This window comes from Oncorhynchus kisutch, linkage group LG19 (genome assembly GCF_002021735.2).
Source record: "Oncorhynchus kisutch isolate 150728-3 linkage group LG19, Okis_V2, whole genome shotgun sequence".
Taxonomy (NCBI): Eukaryota; Metazoa; Chordata; class Actinopteri; order Salmoniformes; family Salmonidae; genus Oncorhynchus; species Oncorhynchus kisutch.
In genome coordinates, this window is record NC_034192.2 from 56,280,625 (window position 1) to 56,304,722 (window position 24,098).

Genomic DNA, 24,098 nt, shown 5'->3' on the forward strand with positions numbered 1-24,098 from the left:
CCCTCTTTCTTCCCCTCTCCATCTTTCTCTCTCTCCCTGTCTCTCTCTACCACCCTCTTTCTTCCCCTCTCCATCTTTCTCTCTCTCCCTGTCTATCTCTACCACCTCTTTTTCCCTCTCCATCTTTCTCTCTCTCCCTGTCTCTTCTCTACAACCTAATTCTTCCCCTCTCCATCTTTCTCTCTCTACCTGTTCTATCTCTACCACACTCTTTCTTCCCCTCTCCATCTTTCTCTCTATCCCTGTGTCTATCTACTACCACCCTCTTTTTCCCCTCTCCATCTTTCTCTCTCTCCCTGTATCTCTTACAACCCTTCTATTCCCATCTCCATCTTTCTCCTCTCCCTGTCTCTCTCTACCACCCTCTTCTTCCCTCTCCGTCTCTCGCTAACCCCACCCCTTCTTTCTCCCTCTCCATCTTTCTCTCTCACCCCCCTGTCTCGCTCTACCAAACACCAATCGTTCTTCCCCTATCCATCTTTCTGTCTCTCTCTGCCCTTCTATCTCTACCACACCCTCTTTCTTTCTTCCCCTCTCCTCTTCTCTTTTCCTCTCTCCCTGTCTCTCTCTCTACCACCCTCTTTCTTCCCCTCTCCATCTTTCTCTCTCCCCCTGTCTCTCTCTACCACCACCCCTCTTTCTTCCCCTCTCCATCTTTCTCGTCTCCTCCCTGTCTCTCTCTACCAGCCCTCTTATCCTTCCCTCATCCATCTTTCTCTCTCTCCCGTCCTCGCTCTAAAACCAACCCTCTTTCTTTCTTCTTCTTTTTCTTTCCCTCTCCCTCTTCTCTCTCTCCTGTCTCTCTCTAACCACGACCTCTTTCTTCCCCTCGTCCATCTTTCCTCTCTCTTCTCTCCCCTGTCTCCTCTCATAACCCACCCTCTTTCTTTCCTTCTCCATCTTTCTCTCTTCTACCTGTTCTCTCTCTACCACCCTCTTTCTTCCCCTCTCCATCTTTCTCTCTCTCCCTGGTCTCTCTTACCACCCTCTTTCTTCCCCTCTCCATCTTTCTCTCTCTCCCTGTCTCTCTCTACACCCTCTTTCTTCCCCTCTCCATCTTTCTCTCTCTCCCTGGCATATCTCTACCACCACATCTACTATCCCCTCTCCATCTTTCTCTATCCCCCTGTCTCTCTCTACCACCCCTCTTCTTCCCCTCTCCATCTTTCTCTCTCTCCCTGTCTCTCTCTACCACCTCTTCTTCCCCTCTCCATCTTTCTCTCTCTCCCTGTCTCTCTCCTACCACCCTCTTCTTTCCCCTCTCCATCTTTCTCTCTCTCCCTGTCTCTCTCTAACCACCCTCTTCTTCCCTCTCCATCTTTCTCTCTCTCCCTGTCTATCTCTACCACCCTCTTTCTTCCCCTCTCCATCTTTCTCTCTCTCCCTGTCTCTCTCTACCACCCCTAATTCTTCCCTCTCCATCTTTTCTCTCTCTCCCTGTCTCTCTCTACCACCCTCTTTCTTCCCCTCTCCATCTTTCTCTCTCTCCCTGTCTCTCTCTACCACCCTCTCTTCTTCCCCTCTCCATCTTTCTCTCTCTCCTGTCTATCTCTACCACCCTCTATCTTCCCCTCTCATCTTTCTCTCTCTCCCTGTCTCTCTCTACCACCCTCTTTCTTCCCCCTCTCCATCTTTCTCTCTCTCCCTGTCTCTCTCTAACCACCCTCTTTCTTCCCCTCTCCATCTTTCTCTCTCCCCTGTCTCTCTCTACCACCCTCTTCTTCCCTCTCCATCTTTCTCTCTCCCTGTCTCTCTCTACCACCCTCTTTCTTCCCCTCTCATCTTTCTCTCTCTCCCTGTCTCTCTCTACCAACCCTCTTTCTTTCCCCTCTCCATCGTTCTCTCTCTCCCTATCTCTCTCTACCACCCTCTTCTTCCCCTCTCCATCTTTCTCTCTCCCCTGTCTCTCTCTACCACCCTCTTTCTTCCCCTCTCCATCTTTCTCTCTCTCCCTGTCTCTCTCTACCACCCTCTTTCTTCCCCTCTCCATCTTTCTCTCTCTCCCTGTCTCTCTCTACCACCCTCTTTCTTCCCCTCTCCATCTTTCTCTCTCTCCCTGTCTCTCTCTACCACCCTCTTTCTTCCCCTCTCCATCTTTCTCTCTCTCCCTGTCTCTCTCTACCACCTCTTTCTTCCCCTCTCCATCTTTCTCTCTCCCCCTGTCTCTCTCTACCACCCTCTTCATCCCCTCTCATCATTCTCTCCTCCCTATCTCTCTCTACCACCCTCTTTCTTCCCCTCTCCATCTTTCTCTCTCCCCCTGTCTTCTCTCTACCACCCTCTTTCTTCCCCTCTCCATCTTTCTCTCTCTCCCTGTCTCTCTCTACCACCCTCTTTCTTCCCCTCTCCATCTTTCTCTCTCTCCCTGTCTCTCTCTACACCCTCTTTCTTCCCCTCTCCATCTTTCTCTCTCTCCCTGTCTCTCTCTACCACCTCTTTCTTCCCCTCTCCATCTTCTCTCTCTCCCTGTCTCTCTCTACCACCCTCTTTCTTCCCCTCTCCATCTTTCTCTCTCTCCCTGTCTATCTCTACCACCCTCTATCTTCCCCTCTCCATCTTTCTCTCTCTCCCTGTCTCTCTCTACCACCCTCTTTCTTCCCCTCTCCATCGTTCTCTCTCTCCCTGTCTCTCTCTACCACCCTCTTTCTTCCCCTCTCCATCTTTCTCTCTCCCCTGTCTCTCTCTTACCACCCTCTTTCTTCCCCTCTCCATCTTTCTCTTTCTCCCTGTCTCTCTCTACCACCCTCTTTCTTCCCCTCTCCATCTTTCTCTCTCTCCCTGTCTCTCTCTACCACCCTCTTTCTTCCCCTCTTCATCTTTCTCTCTCCCCCTGTCTCTCTCTACCACCCTCTTTCTTCCCCTCTCCATCGTTCTCTCTCTACCTATCTCTCTCTACCACCCTCGTTCTTCCCCTCTCCATCTTCTCTCTCTCCCTGTCTCTCTCTACCACCCTCTTTCTTCCCCTCTCCATCTTTCTCTCTCCCCCTGTCTCTCTCTACCACCCTCTTTCTTCCCCTCTCCATCTTTCTCTCTCTCCCTGTCTCTCTCTACCACCCTCTTTCTTCCCCTCTCCATCTTTCTCTCTCTCCTGTCTCGCTCTACCACCCTCTTTCTTCCCCTCTCCATCTTTCTCTCTCTCCCTGTCTCTCTCTACCACCCTCTTTCTTCCCCTCTCCATCTTTCTCTCTCCCCCTGTCTCTCTCTACCACCCTCTTTCTTCCCCTCTCCATTGTTCTCTCTCTCCCTATCTCTCTCTACCACCCTCTTTCTTCCCCTCTCCATCTTTCTCTCTCCCCCTGTCTCTCCTCTACCACCCTCTTTCTTCCCCTCTCCATCTTTCTCTCTCTCCCTGTCTCTCTCTACCACCCTCTTTCTTCCCCTCTCCATCTTTCTCTCTCTCCCTGTCTCTCTCTACCACCCTCTTTCTTCCCCTCTCCATCTTCTCTCTCTCCCTGTCTCTCTCTACCACCCTCTTTCTTCCCCTCTCCATCTTTCTCTCTCTCCCTGTCTCGCTCTACCACCCTCTTTCTTCCCTCTCCATCTTTCTCTCTCTCCCTGTCTATATCTACCACCTTCTATCTTCCCCTCTCCATCTTTCTCTCTCTCCCTGTCTCTCTCTACCACCCTCTTCTTCCCCTCTCCATCGTTCTCTCTCTCCCTGTCTCTCTCTACCACCCTCTTTCTTCCCCTCTCCATCTTTCTCTCTCCCCCTGTCTCTCTCTTACCACCCTCTATCTTCCCCTTTCCATCTTTCTCTTTCTCCCTGTCTCTCTCTACCACCTCTTTCTTCCCCTCTCCATCTTTCTCTCTCTCCCTGTCTCTCTCTACCACCCTCTTTCTTCCCCTCTCCATCTTTCTCTCTCCCCCTGTCTCTCTCTACCACCCTCTTTCTTCCCCTCTCCATCGTTCTCTCTCTCCCTATCTCTCTCTACCACCCTCTTCTTCCCCTCTCCATCTTTCTCTCTCCCCCTGTCTCTCTCTACCACCCTCTTTCTTCCCCTCTCCATCTTTCTCTCTCCCTGTCTCTCTATACCACCTCTTTCTTCCCCTCTCCATCTTTCTCTCTCCCCTGTCTCCTCTCTACCACCTCTTTCTTCCCTCTCCATCGTTCTCTCTCCCTATCTCTCTCACCACCCTCTTTCTTCCCCTCTCCATCTTTCTCTCTCCCCCTGTCTCTCTCTACCACCTCTTTCTTCCCCTCTCCATCTTCTCTCTCCCCCTGTCTCTCTCTACCACCCTCTTTCTTCCCTCTCCATCTTTTCTCTCTCTCCCTGTCTCTCTCTACCACCCTCTTTCTTCCCTCTCCATCTTTCTCTCTCCCCCTGTCTCTCTCTATCCACCTCTTTCTTCCCCTCTCCATCGTTCTCTTCTCCCTATCTCTCTCTACCACCCTCTTTCTTCCCCTCTCCATCTTTCCTCTCCCCCTGTCTCTCTCTACCACCCTCTTTCTTCCCCTCTCCATCTTTCTCTCTCTCCCTGTCTCTCTCTACCACCCCTCTTTCTTCCCCTCTCCATCTTTCTCTCTCCCCCTGTCTCTCTCTACCACCCTCTTTCTTCCCCTCTCCATCTTTCTCTCTCTCCCTGTCTCTCTACCACCCTCTTTCTTCCCCTCTCCATCTTTCTCTCTCTCCCTGTCTCTCTCTACCACCCTCTTTCTTCCCCTCTCCATCTTTCTCTCTCTCCCTGTCTCTCTCTACCACCCTCTTTCTTCCCCTCTCCATCTTTCTCTCTCTCCCTGTCTCTCTCTACCACCCTCTTTCTTCCCCTCTCCATCTTTCTCTCTCTCCCTGTCTATCTCTACCACCCTCTATCTTCCCCTCTCCATTTTTCTCTCTCTCCCTGTCTCTCTCTACACCCTCTTTCTTCCCCTCTCCATCTTTCTCTCTCCCTGTCTCTCTCTACCACCCTCTTTCTTCCCCTCTCCATCTTTCTCTCTCCCCCTGTCTCTCTCTACCACCCTCTTTCTTCCCCTCTCCATTGTTCTCTCTCTCCCTATCTCTCTCTACCACCCTCTTTCTTCCCCTCTCCATCTTTCTCTCTCCCCCTGTCTCTCTCTACCACCCTCTTTCTTCCCCTCTCCATCTTTCTCTCTCTCCCTGTCTCTCTCTACCACCCTCTTTCTTCCCCTCTCCATCTTTCTCTCTCTCCCTGTCTCTCTCTACCACCCTCTTTCTTCCCCTCTCCATCTTTCTCTCTCTCCCTGTCTCTCTCTACCACCCTCTTTCTTCCCCTCTCCATCTTTCTCTCTCTCCCTGTCTCTCTCTACCACCCTCTTTCTTCCCTCTCCATCTTTCTCTCTCTCCCTGTCTCGCTCTACCACCCTCTTTCTTCCCCTCTCCATCTTTCTCTCTCTCCCTGTCTATATCTACCACCTTCTATCTTCCCCTCTCCATCTTTCTCTCTCTCCCTGTCTCTCTCTACCACCCTCTTTCTTCCCCTCTCCATCGTTCTCTCTCTCCCTGTCTCTCTCTACCACCCTCTTTCTTCCCCTCTCCATCTTTCTCTCTCCCCCTGTCTCTCTCTTACCACCCTCTATCTTCCCCTCTCCATCTTTCTCTTTCTCCCTGTCTCTCTACCACCCTCTTTCTTCCCCTCTCCATCTTTCTCTCTCTCCCTGTCTCTCTCTACCACCCTCTTTCTTCCCCTCTCCATCTTTCTCTCTCTCCCTGTCTCTCTCTACCACCCTGTCTCTCTCTACCACCCTCTTTCTTCCCCTCTCCATCTTTCTCTCTCCCCCTGTCTCTCTCTACCACCCTCTTTCTTCCCCTCTCCATCGTTCTCTCTCTCCCTATCTCTCTCTACCACCCTCTTTCTTCCCCTCTCCATCTTTCTCTCTCCCCCTGTCTCTCTCTACCACCCTCTTTCTTCCCCTCTCCATCTTTCTCTCTCTCCCTGTCTCTCTCTACCACCCTCTTTCTTCCCCTCTCCATCTTTCTCTCTCTCCCTGTCTCTCTCTACCACCCTCTTTCTTCCCCTCTCCATCTTTCTCTCTCTCCCTGTCTCTCTCTACCACCCTCTATCTTCCCCTCTCCATCTTTCTCTCTCTCCCTGTCTCTCTCTACCACCCTCTTTCTTCCCCTCTCCATCGTTCTCTCTCTCCCTATCTCTCTCTACCACCCTCTTTCTTCCCCTCCCCATCTTTCTCTCTCCCCCTGTCTCTCTCTACCACCCTCTTTCTTCCCCTCTCCATCTTTCTCTCTCTCCCTGTCTCTCTCTACCACCCTCTTTCTTCCCCTCTCCCCCCCTCTGTGTCTTGGTGCAGAGAAAAATCTGACCTGTAGCCTATAGCGTAAAAGCAATGGATATATATCTTTCTGGTCATTCATTTCAGATTTAATTTCAGATTTAAAAGCCTGAATGAACAACAACAAACCTATTTTAGATCATTGTGGGTATAACTAACAACAGGGCAGATTTTATTTTGAAAGAAGCTTGAAGTGAGATTTGCTATGTGAATGTCCCCTGGAACAACTGTCCCCTGGAACAACCCAGACGGGAGAAAATGTTTTAAAGTCATTTCCTGCAATTCTACTTTGTTTGACATGGCTTAGGCCAATCACCAGGGTGGAAAATAACAAGAATAAAAACCACACGTCAGGTGTATTCAGGATGCTTTGAACATTAAATTAACACTCAACATTGGACAACTTTGTTACTTTGGGATTTTTTATTTGTTTTGACGGGGGGGGGGGGGGCATTTCAAGTATGCTAATATCTTAGGTGGTTTGACACTTTATTCAGACAGTAATGAAATAGGCAAAGGCTAGAAACAGTGGGAAGGTTGGAAGCAGGGATTGATCTCTGTTCTCAGGTGGAAAGTTGTATGCAGAACATGCAGAGAAAGTGTTACCACTACACCAGGGCTCTGCACAGGACATATTCATGGTTGATGGTAGTGGGTGACCACCAGTCTCCTTGTCCATAGACTGCTTTCAAGGTAAGGACACAAACATTTTTTATTTTGTCATTTGTGTGAACTCTCTCTTTAAAATAGGTCTGGGAGAAAATCCTGCTTGCTCTCCAGGAGGGATAAAATCAAATTGTATTGGTCACAAGCGCCGAATACAACAGGTGAAGACTTTAAAGTGAAATGCTTACTTACGAGCCCATTCCCAACAATGCAGAATTAAAACGACAAATATTTTCCCCCCAAAAAAGGAAATAGTAACACAAGAAAAACAATAGGTAGAGTAGGACTAGTTTAGAGTGACTGAGCTGTGGACGGCCGGATTACATTGGGTAGTTTTTCCCAAACAACGGTTTCAAAAGGTAGGCAATTTAGTTAGCTAGCTAGAATACCAGGCTATAACTAGTAAAACATTGTTATGTTATTAGCTATATTGAGAATAACTTGTTAGCTCGGTAATGTACAGTAGCTAGTACCATCAACACGTTTTAGTGCTAAATTACAGTACAGAAATTACAATACAGTAACATACTGTAACGTAGCTAGCTAGCTACACTGTTAGCTACTATGTATTGTGAGGTTCTGTGTTATACACTATAGCCCGTTACCATATCATATGTGATGGAATATTATTTGCTGTTGGCTTGTGTGGGTATATGTGTTATGCAACATAGCTGACTTGAGACATTGTTAACAGTTTCAGGGCCATGGGCCTTTCTCATGATGGAAAAATACAGAATAACATGAAGACAGGACCTGTGCAATGAGTTGGGGGGGCACATTCAGAACGTAGTGTTGCGAGAGCAAATGGTATTTTGTTAGATAACAGGAGCCAAGTGCCTGATAACTGTATATTCTACTCAACTACAAGTCTAAACCACACCCAGTCTCTACTCTGACAGGCCGACAAGGAAGCAGGAACTACTTCTGTCAAGAGTATATTATAATATCTTGGTCAGGAACAAGTCAGTTCTCTGTTTGCCCTGCGAGGTGGGACAGAGAGCCCGTATATACGAAAATTGCATTTACCACTTATTGCTTAGCTAATAAAAAATACGTAGTATACAATTCCGTGACTCAGTGTCATATTTATCCTGATACCAGATTCGATTGACGCAACCCTAACAATATGTACCTAGCTAGTGGGAGCTAGCTAGCTAAAAGACTAACGCTAACGTTAGCTAGTTAACCAAAATAGTGAAATTAGCTACCTGTTGGCAAATTAACAGTTGATAATGATATTAACTATTTCCCTATAATCCGAATTGTAGCTACAAGTTCTTAAGAGGTGAGTTGAAAAATGCCTAGCTAGTTTATCAGCTAACGGTAACTAAAGTAGCATAGACTAAGACACTGATGATGGGACTAGAGGTTGACAAGGGAACAGGACTCCCACGACTCTCGGGTTTCTGTCAGGAATAGGATTCAAATTCTATTCAACTTCTGGACAGGATCAAATAGTCTTCAGGAAAGGGCAGTACAATAACGTTAATAGTTATAAATGTAGTTTTTTGGGCGGAAATATGTAATGTGTGGAGCATTTCATAAAAGATAACCAACAGTGTAGGCGATGCCTAATATAGTTTACTTAATAGAAATCCATAACAAAATAAATAGTAATTTCTCCTCACCCAGTTTGCTCCCCGTTCGCTCCAGTTGTAAATTGCCAACCTATGTCAGTTGCAGCCAAGGACCCATCAATAACATTAATATTAAGCCCAATAAAAAATGTTTTAGCTAAATTTGAGGGAGTTCAGTTGTCTTTAGCAACAAAGGAACGAAGTACATGGCTTGTAAAAAATGCTGAGGTTTAATCAAATAGGCTATCAAGCAGAGAGCAGAGAGGGACAAGCAGCCTGAAGCGACATACTGAAGCTGCCCTACTCTCTAACAACCTTGCTGTCAAGCTCAATTGTTTGAGTATTTAACCAAACCGTGCCATCTGTGGTGAAGAGTGAAATAAAAGTGGATTGACTTATGCAGTACTGCTGCTCAGGTTATTTATTTTTTATGTTCATGTTGTAAATGTTAATGTGTTGTAAATGTTAATATGTATGCAATGCTCATCTGCAGACTACAGTTGTATGCCTGTGCTGAGCAGACCATCCTGCTGGGGTTTCTGTCCTCATCCTACAGCCTTAGTCCATATACATTTCGGTCATTTATAGAATACGACATAGGCCTACAGTCAGTGCATTTAGCTAAAATAGGTAAGACAACCACATATCACAGTCGCATATTGCATTACTGAAATTATTCTCAATAGTTCCTAAACAAACACAATAGCCTACATATTTCTGCATTCAAAAATGAGCACGGGATGGGAATGATCTTTATCGGGAAGGGACAGTAATGTTCCAGGGATATATAACTGTTGCAGGTTCAGGACAGCACAGGAAAACAAGTTACAGGACAAGACGGGACAGGAATGAATTTTCACTCCCATGTCAACCTCTAGATGGGTCCACTTTAAAATGGAGAGGTAAAATTTAGCCATCTAGCTAGGTAGCTACTGTATCTGATATGTTCAAGTGATTTCTGATTGTGTCATTTGTAACTGAGCCAACGTTATAGCTACACCTGCACACTCCCACTAGGATGATTTCCATGATTTGAAGATGTATTTCTCAAAGATTGAATGGACCCATCTAATGAAATGTGAGAAAGTCCGGAGCATCCGGAGACAGTACCCAGTCCGGAACCTCCGGAGACAGTACCCAGTCCGGAACCTCCGGCGACAGTACCCAGTCCGGAACCTCCGGCGACAGTTCACAGTCCGGAACCTCTGGCGACAGTTCACAGTCCGGAACCTCCGGCGACGGGTCACAGTCCGGAACCTCCGGCGACAGTACCCAGTCCGGAACCTCCGGCGACAGTTCACAGTCCGGAACCTCTGGCGACAGTTCACAGTCCGGAACCTCCGGCGACAGGTCACAGTCCGGAACCTCCAGCGACAGTTCACAGTCCGGAACCTCCGGCGACAGTTCACAGTCCGGAACCTCCGGCGACGGGCCACAGTCCGGAACCTCCGGCGACGGGTCACAGTCCGGAACCTCCGGCGACAGTTCACAGTCCGGAACCTCCGGCGACGGGCCACAGTCCGGAACCTCCGGCGACGGGCCACAGTCCGGAACCTCCAACGACGGGCCACAGTCCGGAACCTCCAACGATGGTGCCCAGTTTGGGGACACCAGCGATGATCTGCAGTAATGAGCCTCCGGCGAGGATCCACGGGTCAGTGCTACAAGGGCGGAGGGCTCAATGTAAAGGGGGGCGGCGTCCAGAGCCGCCATCAAAGTTAGATGCCCACCCAGATCCTCCCATATATGTTTAGGTTTGCGGCCGGGAGTCCGCACCTTTGGGGGGGGTACTGTCAGGCCCTGGCCTTAGTTATCTTTGTTTTCTTTATTACTTTGGTTAGGTCAGGGTGTGACGAGTGATATGTGTTTTTTGTCCTGTCTAGGGTTTTTGTATTTTTATGGGGTTTTTCCAGTCTATGTGTTTTTATGTCTATTGTTGCCTAGATTGGTTCTCAATCAGAAGCAGCTGTTTATCATTGTCTCTGATTGGGGACCATATTTAGGTAGCTATATTCCTTGGGTATTTCATGGGTTATTGTCTGTGTAGTTGCCTGTCAGTACTCGTGTCTCATAGCTTCACGGTCGTTTTGTTTTGTATAGTTTGTTCAGTGTTTATTCTTCATTACAAGAAGAATGTATTCTTATCACGCTGCGCCTTGGTCTCATCATTACGACGAACATGACACATAGTCAGGGTTGCCAGGTTAAGCAGAAATTTCTTGCCCAATGACCACTCAAATCCACCCACAAGGGCTGAAAATCAGGCTTAAAATGTTTTTTTTTGCAGCAAGAGAGGAGTTGCCACATGTATCCAATAAACCCTTTTTCCATAATGTTATCAAGCGAATTAAGAAGAAATATCAATGTAATATTAACGACGTAGGCTAAGAAACAAATTATGTTTTTCATCAAAATAATACTTTTTGTGATGTTAAGAATAGGTCGCAAGAGAAAATATAATTTGCCCTTATTAAACTCGCCAGATCATTTTCCAACAATGGATGTCAATTTAGCTTGTTTTGACTGCTATGATTAAGCAATAAGGCCTGAGGAGGTGTGGTGTTTGGCCAATATGCAACAGCTAATTGCTGTTCTTAGGACATATCCCTTATCCATGGCATATTGGCCATACACCACAAATCCCTAAAGTGCAATATCCAGAAACCTTTAATGTCCTCAGAGAGGCAATTCATTTTGCAGCAGTCATAAAACATATCACATATTAAAAAATATAATTAAACTATTGTTTTCAACGATGTTTCTAGAGACAATATCTCTCTCATCATCACTCAATACCTAGGTTTACCTCCTCTGTATTCACATCCTACCATACCTTTGTCTGTACATTATACCTTGAAGCTATTTTATCGCCCCCAGAAACCTCCTTTTACTCTCTGTTCCAGACGTTCTAGACTACCTATTCTCATTGCTTTTAGCCGTACCCTTATCCAACTCCTCCTCTGTTCCTCTGGCGATGTAGAGGTGAATCCAGGCCCTGCAGTGCCTAGCTCCACTCCTATTCCCCAGGCGCTCTCTTTTGATGACTTCTGTAACCGTAATAGCCTTGGTTTCATGCATGTTAACATTAGAAGCCTCCTCCCAAAGTTTGTTTTATTCACTGCTTTAGCACACTCTGCTAACCCGGATGTTCTAGCTGTGTCTGAATCCTGGCTTAGGAAGACCACCAAAAATTCTGAAATTTTCATCCCAAACAACATTTTCAGACCAGATAGAACTGCCAAAGGGGGCGGTGTTGCAATCTACTGCAAAGATAGCCTGCAGAGTCCTACTATCCAGGTCTGTACCCAAACAATTTGAACTTCTACTTTTAAAAATCCACCTCTCTAAAAACAAGTCTCTCACCGTTGCCACCTGCTATAGACCGTTGCCACATGCTATACCACCCTCTGCCCCCAGCTGTGCTCTGGACACCATATGTGAACTGATTGCCCCCCATCTATCTTCAGAGCTCGTGCTGCTAGGCGACCTAAACTGGAACATGCTGAACACTCCAGCCATCCTACAATCTAAGCTTGATGCCCTCAATCTCACACAAATGATCAATGAACCTACCAGGTCCCTCCCCAAAGCCGTAAACACGGGCACCCTCATAGATATCATCCTAACCAACTTGTCCTCTAAATACACCTCTGCTGTCTTCAACCAAGATCTCAGCGATCACTGCCTCATTGCCTGCATCCGTAATGGGTCAGCGGTCAAGCGACCTCCACTCATCACTGTCAAACGCTCCCTGAAACACTTCAGCGAGCAGGCCTTTCTAATCGACCTGGCTGGGTATCCTGGAAGGATAATGATCTCATCCCGTCAGTATAGGATGCCTGTTTATTTTAAATGCCTTCCTAACCATCTTAACTAAGCATTCCCCATTCAAGAAATTTAGAACCAGGAACAGATTGGTTCTCCCCAGACCTGATTGCCCTTAACCAACACAAAAACATCCTATGGCGTTCTGCATTAGCATCGAACAGCCCCCGTGATATGCAGCTTTTCAGGTTTGCTAGAAACCATTATACACAGGCAGTTAGAAAAGCCAAGGCTAGCTTTTTCAAGCAGAAATTTGCTTCCTGCAACACTAACTCAAAAAAGTTCTGGGACACTGTAAAGTCCATGGAGAGTAAGAACACCTCCTCTCAACTGCCCACTGCACTGGAGATAGGAAACCTTGTCACCACTGATAAATCCACTACAATTGAGAATTTCAATAAGCATTTTTCTACGGCTGGCCATGCTTTCCACCTGGCTACCCCCACCCCGGTCAACAGCACTGCATCGCACACAGCAACTCGCCCAAACATTCCCCATTTCTACCTTTCTCCCAAATCCAGTCAGCTGATGTTCTGAAAGAGCTGCAAAATCTGGACCCCTACAAATCAGCCGGGCTAGACAATCTGAACCCTTTCTTTCTAAAATTATCTGCCGAAATTGTTGCCACCCCTATTACTAGCCTGTTCAACCTCTCTTTCGTGTCGTCTGAGATTCCCAAAGATTGGAAAGCAGCTGCGGTCATCCCCCTCTTCAAAGGGGGGGGACACTCTTAACCCAAACTGCTACAGACCTATACGTATACAGTACTAGTAAAAAAAAATTGGATATACCATTCCAGTGTTTTTCTTAATTTTTAAAACGATTTTCTACATAATAGTGAAGACATCAAAACTATGAGATAACATATATGGGATCATGTAGTAACCAAAAAAGTGTTAAACAAATCAAAATCTATTTTATATTTGAGATTTTAGCCACTCTTGGCCTTGATGACAGCTTTGCTCACTCTTGGCATTCTCTCAACCAGTGCCCTGGGAGCTGGCTCCAGCAGCTGTCTGTGTACAATATTCATGGTATTATAAACTGGTTACCAACGTAATTTGAACAGTAAAAATAATAGTTTTGTCATACCCGTGGTACATGGTTTAATATACCACCGCTTTCAGAAATCAGCATTTAAGGCTCAAACCACCCAGTTTATAATTAAGCAATAACACCATGGCTAAGGGTTGTTCTTAGCGCAACGCAGAGTGCCTGGATACACAGCTGTGGTATATTGGCCATATATCACAAACCCCTGAGGTGCCTTATTACTATTATAAACTGGTTACTGACGTAATTAGAGCAGTAAAAATACATGTTTTGTCATACCTGTGGTGAGTGGTCTGATATACCACCGGTGTCAGCCAATCAGCATTCAGGGCTTGAACCACCCAGTTTATAATTGTAAATCATTTAAATTTCTGCATATGCACAACTAGATAAATCCAACAGGAGAGTTTGAGTGATGGAAGTTGGACATAGGATCTCGAAATCTCTTGGACGAACTTCAAAAAACAGATGTTAGGCTATTTTCTGTGCTGTTATTATGTGCCAGATGTTAAGACTAAAAACCATTATAAATGGCATATTTGCGGGATTGACTTGTTATTTCAATAGGCATGGCTACTGACAAAAATCTGTGTTTATAATTTCAATTCAACATTGCCATGGTTTGCTGAGCTAGATGCAGGTAGCCTATAGTCCCTGATAGGACAACATATAATTTAATGGAAAAGTCCACAATGAAACTGACATCAAATGTGGAGAATGATACATTTGCGATAGAGCTGTATCCATGGTCACAATTGATAACATCTAATTTAATTACCTAAACATGGGCATTAATAATTGCATAATAACACAAGGCTACAACAACAAACTGAAGTGATATACTATTTATTATCTATCCATTTGCCAGCTCCAGGTAGGCTACACAAGTGGCACAAATATATTTGGTATGATTCCAGTGATATAGTCATTTCAACATATGTATTTTATGAAGGATATAGTAGCCTACATGGCATCAAAAGTAATAGGCTACTTGATGACCAACAGATGCAAATATATTGTTCTCCACATATAATGTCAATCTCATTGTGGACTTTTTCCCATAACAGAAGGACGCGAGGGAGTTCCATCATTTCCATTTCAAATTTGCACTCGTGTAGCGCTCGAGACCCAAGAACTGAGAATGCCTGAAACCCTTTGCTTCTCTTGATAGTCAACATTAGAATGCATTTGACAATTCTAAATAGCCTGCCTACAACTGGTAAAAAGTTGTGACTCTCAACCAGTGCTCTCAACACACACACCCCTCCGGCTCTCCCCTCCCCTGTACCTACAGTACAGGTAAGTGTTTTGTAAAAAAAATACCTGCACATGTAACTGTTTTTTAAAATACCTGCACAGGTGCATACTATTATATCTGGTGAGTTTTTGTTTCTCTTAAGCACTACACTGGCAGATACTGGTGCTCTCAAGGAAGTGTGAAACAATGAATTAAATGATGATGCCTTCAGAAAGTATTCATTCTCCTTGACTTATTCCACATTTTGTTGTGCTGATGTCCGGGAGGGCACTCCCCTGGGCCACGGTTGTGTGGGAGCAACAATCCGCCATCTGTCTCAGTCTGGAGGTATTCGTGGCGGAGGTGAGGAAAGTTTGAGGCTCCGGTGCCCAGCAGAGAGGCTGCCTGGAAGTTACTACAGCTTCGGCAGGATTCCCTCAGTGTGGCAGACTATGCAGTGGTTTTCCGCACGCTAGCAGCGGAGGGTGCCTGGAACCCGGAAGCGCTGTTTGACACATTCCTGCACGGATTATCGGCAAAAGTAAAAGATGAGCTTGCAGCCTGGGAACTACCAATGGATCTGGACTCACTCATCGCCTTAACCATCCGGGTCGATGGTCGGGTACGGGAACGTAGGAGGGAGAAGTGGTCCGATTGCCGTCCCAATTGCTCACTCAAGGATCCCACCTTGCATCTGATGAACTCTGGGAGTCCCCGAGAGGATCAGAGCTTACCCGACGTCCTCCAAGAGCCTCCGAAGACTGCCAAGTTGTCCTTTCCAAGGTGATGCAGCTCGGCCGGGCTAGGCTGTCTCCAGCCGAATGCGTACGCAGACTTAACACTCAGAGTTGTCTATTGCGATACTGCCGGTCATTGTCTACCTGTCCCTTCAAGAGACGTAGCTCATGGTTAGGAATGAGTACTCTGGTGGGTCTTAAGGATAATGTTGCTTCTCCCCCTACGTGCCCTCCTCTCCATGTCACCCTGCTGTGGGGCGACCAGTCCAAGTCTCTCCAGATACTCATCGACTCCGGGGGGGGGCCGATATGAGTATTATGGACGTTGCCCTGGCATCTGAGCTGGGCATCCCCACTCAACCCCTCTCCATTCCCATCAATGTTAGAGCACTGGGCGTGCGCTCTACAGTCGTGACCAAAAGTTGAGAATGACACAAATATAAGTTTTCACAAAGTCTGCTGCCTCAGTTTGTGTAATGGCAATTTGCATATACTCCAGAATGTTATGAAGAGTGATCAGATGAGTTGCAATTAATAGCAAAGTCCTTATTTGCCGTGCAAATGAACTGAATCCCCCAAAAACATTTCCACTGCATTTCAGCCCTGCCACAAAAGGACCAGCTGACATGTCAGTGATTCTCTCGTTAACACAGGTGTGAGTGTTGATGAGGACAAGGCTGGAGATCACTCTGTCAAGCTGATTGAGTTTGGATAACAGACTGGAAGCCTCAAAAGGAGGGTGGTGCTTGGAATCATTGTTCTTCCTCTGTCTACCATTGTTACCTGTAAGGAAACATGTGCCGTCATCATTGCTTTGCACAAAAATGGCTTCACTGGCAAGGATATTGCTGCCAGTAAGATTGCACCTAAATCAACCATTTATCGGATCATCAAGAACTTCAAGGAGAGCGTTTCAATTGTTGTGAAGAAGGCTACAGGGTGCCCAAGAAAGTCCAGGAAGCTCCAGGAGTGTCTCCTAAAATTGATTCAGCTGCGGGATCAGGGCACCACCAGTACAGAGCTTGCTCAGGAATGGCAGCAGGCAGGTGTGAGTGCATCTGCACGCACTGTGAGGCGAAAACATTTTGAGGATGGCCTGGTGTCAAGAAGGGCAGCAAAAAAGCCACTTCTCTCTAGGAAAAACATCAGGGACAGACTGATATTCTGCAAAAGGTACAGGGATTGGACTGCTGAGGACTGGGGTAAAGCCATTTTCTCTGATGAATCCCCTTTCCGAATATTTGGGGCATCCGGCAAAAAGCTTGTCCGGAGAAGACAAGGTGAGCGCTACCATCAGTCCTGTGTCATGCCAACAGTAAAGCATCCTGAGACAATGTGTGTGTGTGTGTGTGGGCCAGAGACCAAACCTACATTTAATCCATTTTAAATTCAAATGTGCAAAAAGTCAAGGGGTGTGAATACTTACTGAAGGCACTGTGTATCAGGCTCTGTAGGAAATTGCCACTCTGTAGATGAAGAGGGTTGACGGCTCTGTCTAGTCATCGTTGTGATATTTGTCATAACGCTCAGCCCCACAGAACCACCCCTGCCATTCCTGGAGAAGCTGACTGAAGAAGTGGTCTTCCTCAGAGACGGCAGCACAGCAGACACACACAGTGGAGAACAGGGGGGGCTAGGAGACAAGCTGTGTATTGATGCTACAAAACAAAGGTAAAGTAATGATGACACACAGACCCAGTGGTCAGTTTGAACTCTCCTCTTTCCAGGAGGGTCAGAGTGAAGCAACCTTCAGCACCAGTGGAGGGGAGGCAGGGCGTTCCACTCAGGGAGAAGGGGCAGACACACCAGCTCTCACTCAGAGAGGGACTCGCTTGTTGCACCCCAAACCATCAACCTCGGGTAACAGGGACAGACATGAATAGACTGTTAAAAGTTTGAAATTAAGATTTGATTTGGTCTGAGAGAAAAGATGGGGCACATTGACTTAATCTAGCCACCGTGTCAGATTTCAAAAAGGCTTTACAGCGAAAGCAAACCATGCTATTATCTGAGGACAGCACCCCATCACACAAACACATGACAATCATAATTCAACCCGCCAGGCGCGACACAAAACTCGGAAATAACGATATAATTCATGCCTTACCTTTGAAGGTCTTCTGTTGGCACTCCAATATGTCCCATAAACATCATAAATGGTCCTTTTGTTCGATAAATTCCATCGTTATATCTCCAATATTTCCATTCATTTGGCGTTTGATTCAGAAAAACACCGGTTCCAACTCGTGCAACATGACTACAAAATATCTAATAAGTTACCTGTAATCTTGATCCAAACATTTCCAACAACTTTCCTAATACAACTTTGGGCCCCAACCACAACAGCACTAGACTCGACCCTCATTCTGAACAGCCATACTTCTTCATTACTCAAAAGAAAAACATCAACACATTTCTAAAGACTGTTGACATCCAGTGGAAATGATAGGAACTGCAAGCAAGTGCCTTAGAAATCTAGATCCACATAGAAAAATCATTGCAAACACTGTCACCTCGGGGTTTCACCTGCCAAATGTTCTGTTATACTCACAGACATAATTTTAACAGTTTTAGAAACTTCAGAGTGTTTTCTATCCAAATCTACCAAGTATATGCATATCCTAGCTGGGTCTCCTAGGTATGCCTGAGTAGAAGGCAGTTTACTTTGGGTACGCTTTTCATCCAAAATTCTGAATGCTGCCCCCTATCCTAAAAAAATTAAGCGTGTGTGTGCATTGTCTGCACCAGGCTTGTCTAAGAGAGAGTGGCTGGAAAGGCAGAAAACACTGAACACATACAAGCGCGGTAGAAACCTGAGAGACAGACCAAGAATAACTTACACAGAGGATGAGGTCCCCAAAGATGACCACTACCTCTGTGAGTCATGTTATCTTTCTCAACCATTCAGTTTTTTATCATCATGATAACTGATGTTTAACATGTTCTGTTTATCTTTCTCTATCTTTCTCTCTCCCAGACTGTGAGGACTGGAAGTCTTTCTTCATGGAGGAGTGTGAGCTTCATGGTCCTGCCTTCTTCGTCCCTGACATCCCTGCCCCCTTAGGAGCCCCTGACAGGGCCAGACTCACCCTGCCGTCCGGACTGGAGGTCAGGGCATCAGGCATCCCTGAAGCAGGACTGGGGGTGTTCAACCAAGGAAACACTGTGCCTGCAGGAGCCCACTATGGACCTTATGAAGGAGAGATGACAGACAATGACCAGGCCATAGAGAGTGGATACTCCTGGGTGGTGAGAGGAGTGTGTGTGTCATTGGGCTGTGCTTACATATTTTCCAACCTGATCAAAACTGTAAATATTAATTGTTGTTTTCCTCAGATCTACAAGAGCAGACACTGGTACGGCTACATCGATGCTGGGAGAGACACTCACTCCGACTGGATGAGGTGAGCAACACTGTGAAGCACAGAATTCTCACAGTCCTCTTCCTCCTCCTGTTTCTCTCTGTAAGTACAGAGGAAGTCTCAGTCCTCTTCCTCCTCCTGTTTCTCTCTGTGAGTACAGAGGAAGTCTCACAGTCCTCTTCCTCCTGTTTCTCTCTGTAAGTACAGAGGAAGTCTCACAGTCCTCCTCCTCCTGTTTCTCTCTGTAAGTACAGAGGAAGTCTCACAGTCCTCTTCCTCCTCCTGTTTCTCTCTGTAAGTACAGAGGAAGTCTCACAGTCCTCTTCCTCCTGTTTCTCTCTGTAAGTACAGAGGAAGTCTCACAGTCCTCTTCCTCCTGTTTCTCTCTGTAAGTACGGAGGAAGTCTCACAGTCCTCTTCCTCCTGTTTCTCTCTGTAAGTACAGAGGAAGTCTCACAGTCCTCTTCCTCCTGTTTCTCTCTGTAAGTACAGAGGAAGTCTCACAGTCCTCTTCCTCCTGTTTCTGTAAGTACAGAGGAAGTCTCACAGTCCTCTTCCTCCTCCTGTTTCTCTCTGTAAGTACAGAGGAAGTCTCACAGTCCTCTTCCTCCTGTTTCTCTCTGTAAGTACAGAGGAAGTCTCACAGTCCTCTTCCTCCTGTTTCTCTCTGTAAGTACAGAGGAAGTCTCACAGTCCTCTTCCTCCTGTTTCTCTCTGTAAGTACAGAGGAAGTCTCACAGTCCTCTTCCTCCTGTTTCTCTCTGTAAGTACAGAGGAAGTCTCACAGTCCTCTTCCTCCTGTTTTTCTCTGTAAGTACAGAGGAAGTCTCACAGTCCTCTTCCTCCTGTTTCTCTCTGTAAGTACAGAGGAAGTCTCACAGTCCTCTTCCTCCTGTTTCTCTCTGTAAGTACAGAGGAAGTCTCACAGTCCTCTTCCTCCTGTTTTTCTCTGTAAGTACAGAGGAAGTCTCACAGTCCTCTTCCTCCTGTTTCTCTCTGTAAGTACAGAGGAAGTCTCACAGTCCTCTTCCTCCTGTTTCTCTCTGTAAGTACGGAGGAAGTCTCACAGTCCTCTTCCTCCTGTTTCTCTCTGTAAGTACAGAGGAAGTCTCACAGTCCTCTTCCTCCTGTTTCTCTCTGTAAGTACAGAGGAAGTCTCACAGTCCTCTTCCTCCTGTTTCTGTAAGTACAGAGGAAGTCTCACAGTCCTCTTCCTCCTCCTGTTTCTCTCTGTAAGTACAGAGGAAGTCTCACAGTCCTCTTCCTCCTGTTTCTCTCTGTAAGTACAGAGGAAGTCTCACAGTCCTCTTCCTCCTGTTTCTCTCTGTAAGTACGGAGGAAGTCTCACAGTCCTCTTCCTCCTGTTTCTCTCTGTAAGTACAGAGGAAGTCTCACAGTCCTCTTCCTCCTGTTTCTCTCTGTAAGTACAGAGGAAGTCTCACAGTCCTCTTCCTCCTGTTTCTCTCTGTAAGTACAGAGGAAGTCTCACAGTCCTCTTCCTCCTGTTTTTCTCTGTAAGTACAGAGGAAGTCTCACAGTCCTCTTCCTCCTGTTTCTCTCTGTAAGTACAGAGGAAGTCTCACAGTCCTCTTCCTCCTGTTTCTCTCTGTAAGTACAGAGGAAGTCTCACAGTCCTCTTCCTCCTGTTTTTCTCTGTAAGTACAGAGGAAGTCTCACAGTCCTCTTCCTCCTGTTTCTCTCTGTAAGTACAGAGGAAGTCTCACAGTCCTCTTCCTCCTGTTTCTCTCTGTAAGTACAGAGGAAGTCTCACAGTCCTCTTCCTCCTGTTTCTCTCTGTAAGTACAGAGGAAGTCTCACAGTCCTCTTCCTCCTCCTGTTTCTCTCTGTAAGTACAGAGGAAGTCTTACAGTCCTCCTCCTCCTGTTTCTCTCTGTAAGTACAGAGGAAGTCTCACAGTCCTCTTCCTCCTGTTTCTCTCTGTAAGTACAGAGGAAGTCTCACAGTCCTCTTCCTCCTGTTTCTCTCTGTAAGTACAGAGGAAGTCTCACAGTCCTCTTCCTCCTGTTTCTCTCTGTAAGTACAGAGGAAGTCTCACAGTCCTCTTCCTCCTGTTTCTCTCTGTAAGTACAGAGGAAGTCTCACAGTCCTCTTCCTCCTCCTGTTTCTCTCTGTAAGTACAGAGGAAGTCTCACAGTCCTCTTCCTCCTCCTGTTTCTCTCTGTAAGTACAGAGGAAGTCTCACAGTCCTCCTCCTCCTGTTTCTCTCTGTAAGTACAGAGGAAGTCTCACAGTCCTCTTCCTCCTGTTTCTGTAAGTACAGAGGAAGTCTCACAGTCCTCTTCCTCCTCCTGTTTCTCTCTGTAAGTACAGAGGAAGTCTCACAGTCCTCTTCCTCCTGTTTCTCTCTGTAAGTACAGAGGAAGTCTCACAGTCCTCTTCCTCCTGTTTCTCTCTGTAAGTACAGAGGAAGTCTCACAGTCCTCTTCCTCCTGTTTCTCTCTGTAAGTACAGAGGAAGTCTCACAGTCCTCTTCCTCCTGTTTCTCTCTGTAAGTACAGAGGAAGTCTCACAGTCCTCTTCCTCCTGTTTCTCTCTGTAAGTACAGAGGAAGTCTCACAGTCCTCTTCCTCCTGTTTCTCTCTGTAAGTACAGAGGAAGTCTCACAGTCCTCTTCCTCCTCCTGTTTCTCTCTGTAAGTACAGAGGAAGTCTCACAGTCCTCCTCCTCCTGTTTCTCTCTGTAAGTACAGAGGAAGTCTCACAGTCCTCTTCCTCCTGTTTCTCTCTGTAAGTACAGAGGAAGTCTCACAGTCCTCTTCCTCCTGTTTCTCTCTGTAAGTACAGAGGAAGTCTCACAGTCCTCTTCCTCCTGTTTCTCTCTGTAAGTACAGAGGAAGTCTCACAGTCCTCTTCCTCCTGTTTCTCTCTGTAAGTACAGAGGAAGTCTCACAGTCCTCTTCCTCCTCCTGTTTCTCTCTGTAAGTACAGAGGAAGTCTCACAGTCCTCTTCCTCCTCCTGTTTCTCTCTGTAAGTACAGAGGAAGTCTCACAGTCCTCTTCCTCCTGTTTCTCTCTGTAAGTACAGAGGAAGTCTCACAGTCCTCTTCCTCCTGTTTCTCTCTGTAAGTACAGAGGAAGTCTCACAGTCCTCTTCCTCCTGTTTCTCTCTGTAAGTACAGAGGAAGTCTCACAGTCCTCTTCCTCCTGTTTCTCTCTAAGTACAGAGGAAGTCTCACAGTCCTCTTCCTCCTGTTTCTCTCTGTAAGTACAGAGGAAGTCTCACAGTCCTCTTCCTCCTCCTGTTTCTCTCTGTAAGTACAGAGGAAGTCTCACAGTCCTCTTCCTCCTCCTGTTTCTCTCTGTAAGTACAGAGGAAGTCTCACAGTCCTCTTCCTCCTGTTTCTCTCTGTAAGTACAGAGGAAGTCTCACAGTCCTCCTCCTCCTGTTTCTCTCTGTCTCAAGTCTCAATCTTCTTTCTCCTTTTTCTCTATGTACCTACCTGTCTCATACTCTATTTGATAGCTGATAATCTTAATGTAGTTCTTGTACATAATTAACCCCCTACTTCTCTCCCAGGTATGTGAACTGTGCTCGTGGTGAAGAAGAACAGAATCTGGTGTCCTTCCAGTACAGAGGAGGGATTATGTACCGCTGCTGTAAGCCCATAGCTGTTTGTTTGGTACGGAGGGGAGACTCCAGAGACCTGGGCATTGTCTTCGACTACCTCTGGGACAGAAAGAGCTCTGCTACAGGTACCTAACACTCTCCCCTCTCTTCATCCATCTCTCTATTCCTCTGGAACAACAAGAGCACTGCCCTTACCTTATCCTCCTCTCTTCATCCCTCTCTCTATTCCTCTGGAACAACAAGAGAACTCCCCTTACCTTATCCTCCTCTCTTCATCCCTTCCTCTGGAACAACAAGAACACTCCCCTTACCTTATCCTCCTCTCTTCATCCCTCTCTATTCCTCTGGAACAACAAGAGAACTCCCCTTACCTTATCCTCCTCTCTTCATCCCTTCCTCTGGAACAACAAGAACACTCCCCTTACCTTATCCTCCTCTCTTCATCCCTCTCTATTCCTCTGGAACAACAAGAGAACTCCCCTTACCTTATCCTCCTCTCTTCATCCCTTCCTCTGGAACAACAAGAACACTCCCCTTACCTTATCCTCCTCTCTTCATCCCTCTCTCTATTCCTCTGGAACAACAAGAGAACTCCCCTTACCTTATCCTCCTCTCTTAATCTCTTCCTCTGGAACAACAAGAGCACTCCCCTTACTTTGTCCTCCTCTCTTCATCCCTCTCTCTATTCCTCTGAAACTGCCCTTACCTTATCCTTCTCTCTTCATCCCTCTCTCTATTCCTCTGAAACTGCCCTTACCTTATCCTTCTCTCTTCATCCCTCTCTATTCCTCTGAAACTCCCCTTACCTTATCCTCCTCTCTTCATCCCTCTCTATTCCTCTGAAACTGCCCTTACCTTATCCTCCTCTCTTCATCCCTCTCTCTATTCCTCTGAAACTGCCCTTGCTACATCCTCCTCAGTTCACTCCTCTTACATTCATTTTTTACTTCCTAATACATACATTATTACTAATTGCTCAATTGAAACTCCTCATTGATGTTAAATATATTTGTGCTGTGTATTATCATACTGGCCATACTGGAGTTTTCTCTGTTCATGTCAGGTGTGTTGGGTTGTGCCGTGGCGGAGATCTTTGTGGGCTATACTCAGCCTTGTCTCAGGATGGTAGGTTGGTGGTTGAAGATATCCCTCTAGTGGTGTGGGGGCTGTGCTTTGGCAAAGTGGGTGGGGTTATATCCTTCCTGTTTGGCCCTGTCCGGGGGTGTCCTCGGATGGGGCCACAGTGTCTCCTGACCCCTCCTGTCTCAGCCTCCAGTATTTATGCTGCAGTAGTTTATGTGTCGGGGGGCTGGGGTCAGTTTGTTATATCTGGAGTACTTCTCCTGTCCTATTCGGTGTCCTGTGTGAATCTAAGTGTGCGTTCTCTAATTCTCTCCTTCTCTCTTTCTTTCTCTCTCTCGGAGGACCTGAGCCCTAGGACCATGCCCCAGGACTACCTGACATGATGACTCCTTGCTGTCCCCAGTCCACCTGGCCATGCTGCTGTTCCAGTTTCAACTGACCTGAGCCCTAGGACCATGCCCCAGGACTACCTGACATGATGACTCCTTGCTGTCCCCAGTCTACCTGGCCATGCTGCTGCTCCAGTTTCAACTTCCACCTGACTGTGCTGCTGCTCTAGTTTCAACTGTTCTGCCTTATTATTATTCGACCATGCTGGTCATTTATGAACATTGAACATCTTGACCATGTTCTGTTATAATCTCCACCCGGCACAGCCAGAAGAGGACTGGCCACCCCACATAGCCTGGTTCCTCTCTAGGTTTCTTCCTAGGTATTGGCCTTTCT

General features: G+C 46.6%; 1 pseudogene; it reads left to right on the forward strand.

The window, feature by feature from the left end:
- Positions 1-24,098, forward strand: part of LOC116354980 (histone-lysine N-methyltransferase PRDM9-like) — a 32,450-nt pseudogene that overhangs the window by 7,355 nt on the left and 997 nt on the right.